The following is a 14,915-nucleotide window of genomic DNA, read 5'->3' on the forward strand; positions in this document are numbered from 1 at the left end:
ATAGTGGCTATAGGAAGTAATTATATATATGGTAGCTATAGGAAGTTAATAGCCATTAAACAATAGTGATTTCTGAAAATTCCTCTTTTTTTAGGTTATTGATTAGAATAGTCCCGTAAGGTACCGGTCTTAGCCAAATACCCCCAAAATTGGATGTATTTAAAATATAGCTTTCGAATCTGAACACAGTTATTGCTCTTCAATGTTTCTCTACCAGATTGACATAGTTTGTATTATATTTACTTTACCTATCTGTTAAGTTGTTCATTAGAGTCTACCAAGCTGGCATGGTTTTGCTCTTCACGGATTTCTCTACTGGATTGGTAGAATTTATGCTATATTCATTCAACCTATATATTTTAGTCGTACAATACCAAATCAAACCAAATAAAAAAGACTCATTTTATGTTCTTCAACACTTTCTAAGATCCAACAATTAAATTTTGAGCTTTTTACCGTAAATCAGTAAATCGGTATTTGAACTAAAACGTTAAGCACAAATTATCAATATTCAAACGATTTTAAGAATAATGGATCATTAACCTTCAATGTTCCACCACCAAACAAGAATTCCAGGCTTTAAATATTGAAAAACTATGGGGTTCAGTTAAAAAACGGAGATATTTCGCTAATACCAATAAAAACAGACTTGCCCCGTTGGAGAACACGTCGTGTAATTTTTTTTTCTTGGGGACAATTGATTTTATGGCATGTTACAAACTTTGTTAATTGTATGTCAAGGAAAAAAGGGATGTTAATCCATCTAGTCGCTCAGCTAAAATTATTTACTTTCTGTATCTAATATACATATATTGTACATTAATTATATAGTATAATATATAAATTTGTGGACTATTTTCTTGGATAGCTGGCTTTTTAAATTAAAGTTTTCAAGAAAATAAAATAAAAGAGATGTTTCTTGAGTCATTTTCTTCCATTCAAATTATTAAGGTCATGTCGAATTATTTCCTCTTTGAAGAAAATGTGTGCAATCAAAATGACCCTAAATTGCCAAAGAGGGATAACTTAATCGGAAATGCACCTTCTATTTTACCTTAAAATTTGGCTTTCTTGAGGTGTTGTTGACATTCTAAATTGTGTACTGACTGTGTAAATACATGATACATCGAACAAGTTGCCCTTTTTTCTTTCAAAGGAAAAGAAATATAGATTTTAAACGAAAGGTGCATAGCATTTACACTGTTGGGTGCTGGCCAGCAAAGTTTGCCATCTTTGTCATTGTAGTTCCAAGTTGCTGGAAAATTTAATGTCCCTTCACTTCCGACTCCCATTGTTGTTAATTACACGTATCTATATATTCTAGTGTTTTCCAATTTATAGCTTTGCTTATCGGTTTATCTGTTGATATTCTATGTCATTTGACTATTTAATCTCAATCAAAAAGTTAGAAGTAACCACCGTCTGTTTCACTTTGATTCCATTTTTTATTCCACAAATGGAATGTAGAAAATCAACTTTCATTTTTTTTTCTCTTCGTACTTTTCTTTCTCATCTAATAAAGAGGTCAATAGATTGAACAACCTTATGCATAGTACTACAAACAGAATATCTGGAAGTTGGAGTACGCATTCATTCATATCATCTACAACAATAGAAAGGTATGAACAAATCTCTGCTTGGAAACTGGTAACACAAAAACAAGCATAACATCGCCAAAGCTAACTTACAAAGCATAAAACATATAGATCTACTTTTCTGCAATTACACAACCTCTTATCGATATATTTTCTGGTAAATATTGTTGAATAAAGGAAAGCTAATCCAAATTCGACACATCTGAAAAGGTCTACTTATATGATAAAAATATAACCAACTTCTCGTAATGGACGATCCACCAGCTTCCTGCATACTAGCTAACTTACAAAGACACCAATATAGCCAAGCCAAGGAAGAATAGCACATTGAAACAGACTGCTCATAGGATTGGTATCACTTAACTGAAAAACAGGTCATTGTGACCTAAAATGAAGCATTCATTTGAAGGAATTTTTAACCAAAGAGGATTTTAAGTTCTCACCAAGCTTAGAAACACTTCCTGTGGACAATAGAGGGACCAATTTCATCATACTCGCCCTTTGTTATACACATCTGCATCGGACATAGATATTAGTGCTGAATCACTTGAGCTTTAAAGAGTTAACAAGGCATTGATTGATTGATCAGTGAGATAAAGCAAAAAAAAAAACTAACTTTTTTGAAAGTACTGAGGGAAGCTAAAATTGATCCTCCTATCCAAGTGCTAAATTTCCTCTCAGGTGGTGCGATCACCTTGATCTTTGTGCTGCTTGGAGCAAGAGCAGTGATTTCCTTGCTCATACGTTCTGTTATGCCTGGAAACATAGTTGAGCCACCACTAAGCACAATGTTTGAAAATAAATCTTTCCTAATATCAATATGGCATCTCATGATTGAGTTGTATACTTTCTCATGAATTCCTGTCGTTTCCTGTCCAACCGATGATGGCTGGAATAGGACTTCAGGGCAGCGGAACCTCCCCGCACCAAGAGTTATGATTTTAATTTCCATCAGGAAGCTCATAGCCTTTCTCTACCGATTTTGAGAGCTTTTTTGCCTTCTCAATCTCTTGTTCAAAATCCAGTGCAACATAAGCAATCGTCTCCTTCATATGACAAATAATTAGCGATGCAGCGGCAATGCATGATAAATAACGACCCTCCGTGAGATTCATGACAATATCCTCGAGATAATCAGTAAGATCATGACCACCAAGACATAACTGCGATATAGCATGGTGAAGTGCATGTCCCTCATAGATTGGGACACTGTGGCTCACACTAGTACCAGAATCAAGCACAATACCTTATTGCAAAACAACATACAATTAGTGACTGATAAAAAATCAGTAGAGAACCAGCAAATGCTGGTTTTCAATCTTACGGAAGACACCACTCTAATGATTGGAAAAATCCTTAATATCATAAAGCAACATATCACAAAGGAAAGGTCTACCGGTTGTACGACCAATAGCAAAGAGAGAAAGAACAGCCTTGACTGCAACATAGATGGCTGGAGCATTGAATGTCTCAAACATGATTTGAGTCATTTTCTCTCTGTTTGACTTGGGGTTAAGTGGTGGCTCAGTCAGAAGAACGGGATGCTCCTCGGGTGCAACACGGAGCTCATTGTATAATGCGTGATGCAAGATTTTCTCCATATCATCCCAATTTTCTTACTATGCCATGTTCAAATGGGATATTTCAGAGTCAAAATACCTCTTTTACAATGAGCCTCATCACCTACATAGCCATCTTTTGTCCCATCCCAACCATGACGCCAGTGTATCGAGGACGACCAACTTTACTTTCGAAAAAAGCCTTTGGAGAATCATCCCCAGCAAACCCGGCCTAAAGAAACAAATGACACACTTATGATTTATTAGCAGGTCCCATAGGAGGCAAAACAGTTAGCACCACGCATGGAGCTGAAATTGCAAACAATTTTTTCTGACTAACCTTGCTCATTTTACTTCCATTGTCAATAACAAGTGGTCGAATATCCTTCCCATCAGCCATCTTGTAAGGACCTCAAATATTTATTTTGCAGATTCAATTTAGGTGTGAGATCACTGGTACAAATATAGAGTTAAAGTTAAAAGTGTTCACAAAATCAAGTATCTGAGAAATGTCTTATTTTATATATTGTTTGATATATAAAATGTTGGGGTTTTTAAGCATAAATGTAGCTTAAAAGAGGGGTGAATGGGAAATTGAAAATATTTGAGTTTCCCTCCTTGACAAAGGGATATTGTCCCATATTGGAAGAGGAAGAAATTTTGATGGGTATATATACAATTGCACTTCTTCTAGCTCTTAAAGAGTTAAGAAGAAGGCAAGCCTCGCGTCGTCGTCGTCGCTCGCTCGGCTCGGCTTCGGCTTCGGCTTCGGCTTCGGTCAAATGATTGATTGATTAATTTTTTGGACCAAATTTATTTGTTAATAGTAAATATTAACAGAATTGTTATTAAATATGCCCTTCACTTTTTGTAAAAGACATTTACAAAACAGTTTGCACCTCTTCAGAAGAACAGTTTGTACCTCTTCAAATCTGAAGAGTTGAAGAACAGTTTGCACCTCTTCAGATTTGAAGAAACAGTTGGCACCTCTTCGGATTTGAAGAGTTGCATCTCTTCCGATTGAGCTCAACATTGGCTATAAATACCAGTCCATTCTCTCAGATTTTCCATATGAATTTCTGATTTCTCCTCCTTTCTTCTACATTGTTTTAACTACAAACAAAATATCAGTAAGTGTGATTTGCTACCGATTTTGTGTTCGCTGAAACATTGGTGTTTGAAGTATCGCTACACCAATGCGTAATTCGTTCTATCCTGGGAGAAAATAATCCACAACCTTGGGTACTAGGAGGGGATTAAATTCCTTAAGGAAATACTATGAATTCAGTGGGCTCGGATTAAATTCTGTTTCATTTACATTTATGTTATTTTATCTTCTCCATAATTGTTTTACAAATACAGCTAAACAACAAGCTTAAGGAATTTAATATTTTCTGTATTTGTGTTATATTCACTATTTCTGGAGACTAAAACCTGTGTGGTTTTCTACTCCAGTGGAGATTAAAATCTACGTGATTTTAACGTTTGTTTGTGTCATTCTTTTACAGAAATGACGAACGACAACGGGAACCAGACTGTTCCTATGGTAACTGCCAACGCATCGACAAGCCGAACAATACCGGCACTAGCACCGGCAGAAAAACCCGGAAAATTTTTTGGGATTGACTTCAAGTGCTGGCAGCAAAAGATGTTCTTCTACTTGACGACTTTAAGTCTGCAGAAGTTCATTACGGAAGATGTTCCTATTCTGCCCGACAAAACTCCAGAAAATGAACGCTTTCTCGTGACTGAGTCGTGGAAGCATTCTGATTTTCTATGCAAGAATTACATTCTTAGTGCACTAGAGGACAATCTGTATAACGTCTATAGTAATATGGAGACGTTAAAACAATTGTGGATAGCACTTGAAAGGAAATACAAAACAGAAGATGCCGGGTTAAAGAATTTCGTTGCCGCTAAATTTTTGGACTATAAAATGGTAGATAGCAAGTCTTTTATTACCCAAGTCCAAGAATTGCAAGTGATTATTCACGATCTCCTTGCTGAAAGTATAAGTCAAATTAATACTAATGTTGAAAGTATTAATTATATTGTTTCTACTAACAGAATTTTCACTGAAGGTCTTCTCATCAATGAAGCGTTCCAAGTTGCAGCAATGATTGAAAAGTTGCCTCCTTTGTGGAAGGACTTCAAAAACTACTTGAAACACAAACGAAAGGAGATGTCCCTTGAAGATCTCATTGTTCGGTTGAGAATCGAAGAGGATAATAAAGCTGCTGAAAAGAAAGGACGTGAAAACTCAACAATAATGGAAGCAAACATTGTTGATGATAGAAAGAGAAAGAAGACTTATGGACCGAAAAGCAACCCAAGCAAGAAGCGGTTCAACGGAAATTGCTACAACTGTGAAAAAGCTGGACACATATCTGAAGATTGTCGTGCTCCAAAGAAAGGCAAGAAGAAGGGTCAAGCAAACATGGTTGAAAAGCACGAAGATATCGATGACTTGTGTGCTATGCTTTCTGAATGCAACCTGGTAGGAAATCCTAAGGAGTAGTGGATTGATTCTGGAGCCACTCGCCATGTTTGTGCTGTTAGAGAAGCATTTGCTACATATGCTCTTGTTGGACCTGAAGAGACGCTTTCTATGGAAAATTCTGCAACGGCAAAAATTGAAGGATCTGGAAAGATATTTATGAAAATGACTTCTGGTAAGGTGGTGACCTTGAACAACGTCTTTCATGTTCCCGAGATTAGAAAGAACTTAGTCTCTGCTGGACTTCTTGTTAAAAATGGTTTTAAGTGTGTCTTTGTATCTGATAAGGTTGTAATAAGTAAGAATGAAATGTTTGTAGGAAAAGGTTACCTCACTGAGGGCCTTTTCAAGCTGAATGTAATGGTTATTGAGAATAATAATAAAATTTCAGCTTCTTCTTACTTACTTGAGTCAAATGAATTATGGCATATACGTTTGGGTCATGTCAATTATAAAACCTTACGAAAAATAATTAATTTGAAAGTATTGCCTATGTTTAAATGCGACAAATCAAAATATCAAATATGTGTGGAATCTAAGTATATTAAACATCCTTATAAGTCAGTTGAAAGGAATTCAAATCCTTTAGACTTAATTCACACAGATATTTGCGATATGAAGTCAATACCATCTCGCGGTGGAAAGAAGTATTTCATAACTTTTATTAATGACAGTACTCGATATTGCTATGTTTACTTACTTAATAGTAAAGATGAAGCAATAGATGCATTCAGGCAATACAAAAATGAAGTTGAAACGCAACTTAACAAGAACATTAAAATGATAAGAAGTGATAGGGGTGGCGAATATGAATCTCCTTTTGAAGAAATATGTCTAGAATATGGAATAATTCATCAAACAACTGCCCCTTACACGCCCCAATCCAATGGGATTGCGGAAAGAAAGAATCGTTCATTAAAGGAAATGATGAACGCATTGTTGATAAGTTCTGGTTTGCCACAGAACTTGTGGGGGAAAGCCATTCTTACGGCTAACCGGATACTAAATCGAGTACCCCATAGCAAAACACAATCCATTCTATATGAAAAATGGAAAGGAAGGAAACCCAACTTGAATTATTTTAAAGTGTGGGGGTGTTTGGCAAAAGTGCAAATTCCTAAACCCAAAAGAGTAAAAATAGGACCGAAAACCGTTGATTGTGTTTTCATAGGATATGCGACCAATAGTAAAGCATATCGATTTCTGGTTCATAAATCAGAAAATCCCGACATTTATAATAATACAGTTATAGACTCAGATAATGCTGAATTCTTTGAAAATATATACCCGTATAACAAGGAATGTGAGTCAATTGGTGAAGGATCTAAATGACCTCGGGAAAAAACAAAAGAAAATATATTTAATCTGGAGGATCCAAGACGTAGTAAATGTCAAAGAACGTCTACTTCATTTGGACTAGATTTTGTGACTTTCTTATTGGAAAATGAGCCTCGAACATTTAAAGAAGCTATGTCTTCTTCGGAATTATTGTTTTGGAAAGAGGCAGTCAATAGTGAAATAGAATCCATATTGAATAACCATACATGGGAATTGGTTGATCTTCTTCCTGGAAATAAACCTTTGAGTTCTAAATGAATTTTTAAGAGGAAAATAAAAGATGATGGCACTATTGATAAATATAAGGCAAGACTTGTAGTCAAAGGGTATAGACAGTGAGAAGGTCTTGATTATTTTGATACATACTCTCCGGTTACAAGAATTATGTCCATACGAATGTTAGTAGCATTAGCTGCAGTTTATGGGCTTGAAATTCATCAAATGGACGTTAAGACGGCCTTCTTAAATGGAGACTTGGAGGAAGAAATCTACATGGAACAACCTGAAGGGTTTGTGGTTCCTGGTAAAGAAAAGAAGGTATGTAGACTTGTTAAGTCTCTTTACGGACTAAAACAAGCACCCAAACAATGGCATGCGAAATTTGAACAAACAATGTTGTCAAATAGTTTTAAGATAAATGAATGTGATAAATGTGTGTATATTAAAAATATTCCAAATCACATAGTCATTGTTTGCTTATATGTGGATGATATGCTGATAATGAGTAATGACATTGCCAACATAAATGCGACTAAGCGTATGCTAACTAGCAAGTTTGATATGAAGGACTTGGGAGTTGCTGATTTAATTCTAGGGATTAAGATCAATAAGATTCCTCAAGGTCTGACATTGTCACAATCTCATTATATTAAGACAGTAGTTGAAAAATTCAAGCACTTAGGGTTTAAAGTTGCAAAGACTCCAATTGACGTGAATCTTGCATTAGCAAAGAACAAAGGCCAAAGCATATCACAATTGGATTATGCTCGTGTGTTGGGATATTTAATGTATATCATGAATTGTACACGACCAGATATAGCTTGTGCTATAAGCAAATTGAGTCGATACACGAGCAATCCAGGTCAATCTCATTGGATGGCAATGAAACGAGTTTTGGAATATTTAGAACATACCTAGGACTTTGCTTTGCACTACAGTAACTATCCTGCGGTGATTGAGGGATATTGTGATGCAAATTGGATCACCGGTTCAACTGATTCTAAGTCCACAAGTGGATATGTATTTACTATTGGTGGAGGAGCGGTATCTTGGAAGTCGTCCAAGCAAACTTGTATTGCTCGCTCTACAATGGAAGCTGAATTCATAGCCTTAGATAAAGCCGGTGAAGAAGCTGAATGGCTCCGGAATTTCTTGGAAGACATTCCATTTTGGCCTAAACCGTTGGCACCAATATGCATACATTGCGATAGTCAAGCTGCAATTGAAAGGGCTGGGAGCGTGATGTATAACGGTAAATCTCGTCATACACGACGAAGACATAAAACCGTTAGGCAATTACTCTCTAGAGGAATTATCATGATTGACTATGTAAAGTCAAGCGATAATGTATCGGATCCACTTACAAAAGGCCTAACTAGAGAGGTAGTTGAGAAATTATCAAGAGGAATGGGACTATGGCCGAGAACAAGCCATTGTGGCGGTAACTTTACCTAGAAGACTGGAGATCCCAAGATCGAGGTTCAAGGAGATCAAACAAAGTCATTAATGACGGTTCAACATTGTCAACTAAAAGTTTGGTCCATTCTCGTGATGAGATAATGTTCAGTACCAAGGATAAAGCATTAAGGCTTTTTAATGATTTCTAAATTTGATACGGGGTATATCAAATAATGTATCTATGGGATGAGATGTTTAGGAATCACCTATGTAAGTGTGAAGTGTTAGCCGCTTCAAGGAGAATTTTGTAAGGCCAATTCTCTACGCACTTATTAAACCAGGCGGTGTTCATGGCTGAAACGAACACAACAATGAGAGCCAAAGACGGTTAAGGGTCGGTTGTGTGACTTATGGTTGTCTAGGTATACACCAAAGTTCGACGGTTCAAAGATATCAAATCTACCGATTTACCGAGTATATCCGACATAAGTTCACTACGGAAAGTTCAAAGAGAAACCTACTTATCCTGATACAATTAATCCTTGCTTGCGAATCACACAGTTTTTCATGCATATTTTCGTGATATAGCCATTCCCCATTCATGTGGGGGATTGTTGGGGTTTTTAAGCATAAATGTAGCTTAAAAGAGGTGAATGGGAAATGGAGGAAAATTGAAAATATTTGAGTTTCCCTCCTTGACAAAGGGATATTGTCCCATATTGGAAGAGGAAGAGATTTTGATGGGTATATATACAATTGCACTTCTTCTAGCTCTTAAAGAGTTAAGAAGAAGGCAAGCCTCGCGCCGTCGTCGCTCGCTCGGCTCGGTTTCGGCTACGGCTACGACTTCGGCTTCGGCTTCGGCTTCGGTTTCGGATTCGGTCAAATGATCGATTGATTGATTAATTTTTTGGACCAAATTTATTTGTTAATAGTAAATATTAACAGAATTATTATTAAATATCCGATTTTTTGTAAACGGAATATTAATATTAAATCCAAACGTAATAGTATATGCCCTTCACTTTTTGTAAAAGATATTTACAAAACAGTTTGCACCTCTTCAGAAGAACAGTTTGTACCTCTTCAAATCTGAAGAGTTGAAGAACAGTTTGCAACTCTTCTGATTTGAAGAAACAATTGGCACCTCTTCGGATTTGAAGAGTTGCACATCTTCAGATTGAGCTCAATATTGGCTATAAATACCAGTCCATTCTCTCAGATTTTCCATATGAATTTCTGACTTCTCCTCCTTTCTTCTGTATTGTTTTAACTACAAATAAAATATGAGTAAGTGTGATTTGCTACCGATTTTGTGTTCGCTGAAACATTGGTGTTTGAAGTATCGCTACACCAATGCGTAATTCGTTCTATCCTGGGAGAAAATAATTCACAACCTTGGGTACTAGGAGGGGATTAAATTCCTTAAGGAAACACTGTGAATTCAGTGGGCTCGGATTAAATTCTGTTTCATTTACATTTATGTTATTTTATCTTCTCCATAATTGTTTTACAAATATAGCTAAACAACATAAAATCAAGCTGAAAAATAGCTAGCTAGTTGTATTTCCAGATTAACCCCACTCTAGACCAACAACAACAACAACAACCCAATATAATTTCATTAGTGGGGTCTGGAGAGGATAGTGTGTACGCATACCTTACCCCTACCCCAGGTTAGAGAGACTGTTTTCGATAGACCCTCGGCTTCCTCCCTCCAAGAACTCCCCACCTTGCTCTTGGGGTGACTCAAACTCACAACCTCTTGGTTGGAAGTGGAGGGTGTTCACCACTAGAGCAACCCACTCTTGTCTATGTCCCCACTCTAGACCAAGATATATATATATTACCGCACTTTTCACCATCATACAAGTTAGCATTACCAATACTCTAAAGATGAAGATAATTCACATTCATATATAAGGACTGTATAAGATCATTAAACTTAAGAAAATATAAAGAAACGGCTGTATAAAAATCACTAAACTTAAGAAAACACGAATAACACGGAGTGGTAACATGAAAAATGCTATAAATAGTATTACTACAGAATATTTTGCAATCTTTGAGACAACATTTCAGAAATTAGTTTAAAAGAAGTTAGTTAGTAGTATTTGTTTTTACAAGAAAAACGATTATATTAGGTTTCATGCAAACTAAATGTTACTTGCTGACTGTTTACTTCCCTAACTCACTTTCAACTCTCACACTTCTTTTCTTTGACAAATTCTTCATGTTGCACACCTTTACATGCCGAGTCAAGAACTAAAACAATTAAAGAAAAGTCACTTTGTGCAAATGTATGACATGTGTAAATCCATTGACCACTTAATTTACACGAGCAAAGCTCCGTTTAAAAGAAAATTATACATCTTTATTTCCCAATTTTGGTGTCACGGTTGGCGGGCAAAGGGGTTTCCGTTCCCAATATTACATGCGAATTCAACCGGTTTTATAGTGTAGGGGTTTAATTAAGTGTTTGATTTTAAGAACTTACAAGAGATGCTTAGTGCAATTAATCCAAAATTTAATGTGTCTTTGCTTAGTGAAGACACTTACACGTCTAATCTGAACAAATTAGTATCATATTATCGGAATGGTCTCGTCTTCCTTCATTTGGTTCTTATATTTATTTTAACCACTTTGATGATCAAGATGATATACATAATTTCTTCCGACCAAAACATGTTAAACAACATTTGGATCAGATAACCACATGAAATCATCCTACCTAGTGTCAAACTTAACCTAAAAATTGTAGTTAACCAGTTAGAAGAACAAATCATTTAGCAACCAATTAATAATAAATGCAAGTGAAACAGAGATCAACTACACTGAAAATGATCGATCATCCAACAAAATTGAAGCTTACCTTTATGAAATCGCACACAACTTATTGCCAATTCAGTATTGAGAATGTGAGAGAAACAGAGACTTTATCTGGTAAGCAGAAAGAGCTAGAAAACGGGGAGAAAAACTAACCAAGGGATGGATTTAGGATTTAAGTGATACGAGTGCAATATATAAGGTTGTATTTTTATAATTATGGGTTAAAAACTACTACTATTTAATTTAATATATCCGCCTTTGGAGGATCTATATTTTCGGTAGTACAGACAGATAAATTTAAATGGTTGGGTATAAAAGTAGAATGACAAGAGAATAATTAGAAGAGAGACGTGGAAATCCCAAACTCCTACATTCTATTGTTTAGACTAAAATAACGATAAATGCAAATAAAACTGAAATTTTGAATCAAATCATTGTTGCCAATTCTTTTGTTCTTTTCGCCTTTTTTCTTTTGAGAGATAATTATAGGGATAGCCATTTAACAAGCGATGATTTTCCAGAAGAGGAAGGTCAATATATAGTGTGTCTAGGAGACGAGGTGGGCAGGATCGAAGGCGAGGGATGCAGACAGGTATAAGCTGTGGTACTCTGGAGTTTTGAAGAGTAAGAATGGAGAGGATATTTTGGCGGATAGGAATCTCAGAGAGTCTGTGGTAGAGGTCAGGCGGGTGAATGATAGATTAATGACTATCAAGTTAGTGGTCGGAGAGTACACCATCAATGCCGGCGTTTTTGGGAGGGATTGGATGAGATTGTGCGTAGTATTCCACCTGTTGAGAGGCTATTTATAGGAGGGGATTTCAATGGTCATATTGAGTGGACTGCTGTCAGCTATGGCGAGGTACATGACGGCTTCGATTTTGCGGATAGGAGCAGAGGAGGTACTTCGTTGCTGGATTTCGCAAAGGCTTTTGAGCTGGTGATTGCGAACTCTAGTTTTTAGAAGAGGGAGGAGCATCAGGTAACTCTCCAAAGTGCTGTAGCGAAGACGCAGATTGATTATCTCCTCCTCAGGAGGTGTGATAGAGGGTTGTCCAGGGATTGCAAGGTTATACGGGGTGAGACCCTCGCGACGCAACATAGGCTCTTGGTGATGGACGTCGGTATCATGATAAAGAGGGAGGTTTGTACGAGGTCAGCCGAGGATCAGGTGGGGAGTCTTGACTAAGGATAAAGCCTAGGAGTTAGGGGGAGGGTTATCGGATATGGGAGCGTGGAAGAGTAGTGGGGATGCAGGCGCTATGTGGACGAGGACGGCGAGCTGTATAAGGGAGGCGGTGAAAGAGGTGTTAGGTGTCTCGAAGGGTTACTCTAGCCGACACAAAGGCGACTGGTAGTGGAATGATATCACGACCCAAAATCTCACCAGTCGTGATGGTGCCTATCTCAATACTAGGTAAGCCCACAATCTTAATAAACCACCATATCTTTTAAATTTAAAAATAAAATAATTAAATTCAGCGGAAGAAATCTCATAAATACAAATATAACACTCTCAAAACCCGGTGTCACTGAGTATATGAGCATCTAATATGAATACAATGTCTGACTAATAAAAACCACTATCTGAAAGTATAGAACAATATAATAACTGAAGGAAAGAGAGATAAGATCAGCGGACGCCAGGCAGCTACCCTGATAGTCTCCAACTGGTAACACACTGAGGTCTAACCGACGTCGTGTCCGGAAGCACCTGGATCTGCACACAAGGTACAAAGTATAGTATGAGTATAACCAACTCAATAAGTAACAAGACTAACCTCTGGGCTGAAAGTAGTGACGAGCTCCGCAGGTACATTCAAGTATAAATAATGGTACAAAATGTAGGTATGCTTTCAAGTTGAACAGTTAAACTCAGTATAAGTGAAATAGATCAATACTGCATGATATGAGGAATATGACATCCCAGTAGAAAGACCTCATGTAAATACTGGTCACAAATTATTTGATCACTCGGTACAGTTTATGGCCAATCCAGCCCAGGGGTATTCCAACCCGTATATATATACACATCGACTGACAGTCAGTCACTTAGTACCATATAAGGCCAATCCAGCCCTAGGGTAATTTATTCCCAAATGCAAATAATACGGACAAGATCCATGTCCAGGTAAATTTATTACAATATAAATAAGTAAGGCAAATCCATACCCTGGGAAAATCCATCTCGAATATATATATAATCATGGTAAGGAAGGCAAGTCCATGCCCTGGAAAGTCCATCCTGAATATATATATAATCATCTACGCTCACTGGGGGGTGTGTACAGACTCCGGAGGGGCTCCTTCATCTCAAGCGTGATATAAAGCCGATATGGCCTGCTGCAAGCGGGCATCCCCGATCCATATAATAATAAAGCCAATAAGGCCTGCTGTGGCGTGCAGCCCCGATCCAGAACAATAAATCCTATAAGGCCTGTTGCGGCGTGCAACCCGATCCCATAATAATAATAATAATAATATATATAAAGCCGATATGGCCTGCTGCAGGCGGGCAGCCCCAATCCCATAAATATCCTCACAATGGGTGAGCTTGATTGAGTATGAAATGTACATTTTAAAATAATTAATTCAACAGCAATACGACCCTATGGGTCTCAAAATATCGACACGTAGCCAAGTCATGATCTTTAATACGAGTCTCAGCTCAATTTCCTAACACGTGAAGGATATGCGAATAATAACATGATTATTTAATTTTACAACTTCACATGATTTATTCAAGTCACAATTTCTATGGTGTACGTCCATACGCTCGTCACCTATCGCGTGCGTCACCTCCAAACAATTTATATAACACTAGATTCGAGAATTCATACCCTCAAAACCAAGTTTAGAAGTGTCACTTACCTCAACAAGACGAACCCAATGTCGAGCAAGCTAATCAATACTCGAAAAATTCCATTCCGTGCGTATCCACCTCTGAATGCCTTCTTGTCTCCTCAATTCAATGCCAACGATCCGAAACTGAAATTCACCCCTTAATGATACTACAACGATCTACTATACTAAGCAACTTTAATCTACAATATCAACATCCATTGGGACCAATATTAGTAACCCATTCCATAGTTTAGACCATTTAGATAATTTACCAAACACCTAGTGGGCATATATTTATACATTCTTAACCATATAATTAGTTTTTCCAACTATCATTTACCAACAATTTATTCCACCATCATTCTTTAACAACTTATAATCCTAATATCACATGTGTGACCAACCATTCTCACCCAACCAACAAAATTCCATCCAATAATCACCTTTCAATTTCAATCTCTACAATGGTTATGTATTTAAAAAGTGGAACTTATGGCTTCCAATCACCATACCATGAGTTCCTATACTTAATTCATACTCATATTCCCATAATATATCCATACATGTAAGTCTATGGGTGTAGGATTACCTTTTGGAAGAAATCTTGCAAAACCCTCCTTTGAGTTCTTGAAGAAA

The 14,915-nt window shown here is 36.9% G+C and overlaps 1 protein-coding gene and 2 pseudogenes across 1 annotated transcript in view; all 3 read right to left on the minus strand.

Moving 5' to 3' along the window:
• The window catches only part of LOC104101586 (actin-7-like), a 177,144-nt gene that overhangs the window by 90,551 nt on the left and 71,678 nt on the right, over positions 1-14,915 (minus strand). The gene's annotated exons all lie outside the window — the stretch shown is intronic.
• LOC104112250 (actin-100-like) overlaps positions 1,895-14,915 on the minus strand; it is a 59,599-nt pseudogene continuing 46,578 nt past the window's right edge.
• LOC104120903 (actin-like) lies at positions 2,853-11,644 on the minus strand (annotated as a pseudogene).

The sequence above is a fragment of the Nicotiana tomentosiformis genome, chromosome 4 (assembly GCF_000390325.3).
Source record: "Nicotiana tomentosiformis chromosome 4, ASM39032v3, whole genome shotgun sequence".
Lineage (NCBI taxonomy): Eukaryota > Viridiplantae > Streptophyta > Magnoliopsida > Solanales > Solanaceae > Nicotiana > Nicotiana tomentosiformis.